We start from the raw sequence: 2,299 nt of genomic DNA on the forward strand, positions 1-2,299 counted from the left end.
CAATTAACGCGATAGACTCCTAATATAACTCAACAAACTCAATTATAACACAAAAACTTTGTATTTCCAGTTATAGAAAAGATTCTCAATCGAAAAACACCCAAAAAGCAAAGCAATCTTCAGAGATTCAATCCATCCTTTCTTTTTTTAGTGGTATCTTTACTAAAATATTTTTTAGTGGTATTTTACAAATAGATTTATATATTAAAAATATATAATTACATTGAATACAGTTAAATACATAAAAGTACATTGAATACATGAAGTATAACAGGTCAACTATAGTGCAAAAATATATGAATACATACTGCAGATACATTTGAATACATAAATTATATTAATTAAAAAAATATATATACATTCATGGAATAGAGCGAGACAATGAATACAATGAAATACATAGAATACAGCGAGATACATTGAAATACAATGGGAAAAAAGACAGTGAATACAATAAAATACATGGAATACAACGAGATACATTGAAACACAATAAAAAAAGGTAACAGACTCTTCAAGTTCCTCAGCCTTAAACTCCGTCCCTAATCCACCGATATCCAGGCCATCGCCATGTGGGGCGTCGCCGCCGGTTAAATGAAGACAGTTGTTGAAGAAGCACCAGTTTAAAGGATCAAACGGAAACTAGAGACAGAACTTCTTCATATCTCACAAGGCAAACATGAACAATCAATGCAAAATCTAAGAAAAATTTAGAATGTGTAACACAACTGTGTGAAAGAAATCGCCGGCCGGAGGAGGGGGTTAGGGGTGACACAACAAGGAAGGAGGGACGTGGTCGCCGGCCGGATCTGTCGTTGGCGGAACACAGCCCCTGCTAGGGTTTCTAAAAGTAAGGGAGGAAAAAACCGGGGGAAAAAGAGAAAGAAAGAGGAAAGAGAAAGGAGGAGAGAGGGAGAGAAAAATAATACACAGCATATTTAATGGCTTAAAGGTAGGAAGTGACCATAAATAGATATTTTGCTATAAAAATTAAAAGGTAGCTATAGGAGATAATTTTTATTTATTTATAATAAATAAGGTATCAACATTTTTATTTATTTATAATAAATAAGGTATCAACCTTTACTATAGGAGGTAAAGTTTCCTTAAATAAATAAGCCTGCATCCACTGGGCTAGCCCATTTAATTGGGCTATAAATAATGAGCTCATTTCATTAAGCCCAAGATGTCATCTTCCTAGAGGCCCAGTTTGGTGCTACGTGCCAAATAACGTGGCACGCCAAGTCAAACGGAAGAGTCAATGGGATGATGCCATGTGTCAAAATGACAAGGCATGCCAAGTCAAATTAAAAGGCGAATGAAGCCGCGCCACATGTGCAAGTGACATGTTCTGGCCAATCAAATGCATCCTTGTCACACTTTAATTTGATTGATCGGGAAGAGTTTGTTCTTATCATAACTATTCCCTCCCACAACTATAAATAGGGGTCTTCATAACTCAGAAAAGACACCAGAAGTTATATTAAGAAGCAAGAAAGAGCTCGTGGATCAAATGTTGCAAATTCCTCCACAAGTTTCAAGCTTCAAGCAATCAAGTTCAAGTTTAAGCAATCAAGTTCAAGCTCAAGAACGAAGAAAAAATCAAGTTTAAGCTCAAGAACGAAAAACAAATCAAGTTCAAGCTCAAAAACGAAGAACAAATCAAGTTCAAGCTCAAGAACGAATAACAAATCAAGTTTAAGCTCAAGAACGAATAACAAATCAAGTTCAAGCTCAAGAACAAAGAACAAATCAAGTTCAAGTTCAAGAACGAAGAACAAATCAAGGTTCAAGAAATACAAGATCAAATCAAAGTTCGTGCTAGTTGAATTCGAGATCATCGTCCGTGGCAACAAATATAGATTCAAGATCAAGCTCAAAGCCCTTGAATTTATTTACTATTGGAAAGTAGAATCAGAGGATTCATAGAGATTGTAACACTCAAATATTTGAATTAAAATACTACGATTTTTGCAATATTTTTCGGTCTCGATTATTTTCTCGACGCAAATTTATTGTCTATAGTAACGACGTAAACGTTGCAGCTGATTTGCATATTATGATATATGTCATACTTTTTGTATTATTGATAGTTGAATTATAAAAATTGCATTTCCTCGTTCAAGAAATATTTTACTTCTATCTTGTTAACAAAATTTTATATAGTTAGTACTTACATGAATCTTGTTTTGTGATTTACACACTATGACTTTTTTTCGGTCAACTCTATAATTTACAAACTAATAGGGTATCTGTTAATTTGTGATATTAAGCAACCGGCATGTTCTTGTTATCTTCT

This window comes from Nicotiana attenuata, unplaced genomic scaffold (genome assembly GCF_001879085.1).
Source record: "Nicotiana attenuata strain UT unplaced genomic scaffold, NIATTr2, whole genome shotgun sequence".
NCBI classification, from domain to species: domain Eukaryota; kingdom Viridiplantae; phylum Streptophyta; class Magnoliopsida; order Solanales; family Solanaceae; genus Nicotiana; species Nicotiana attenuata.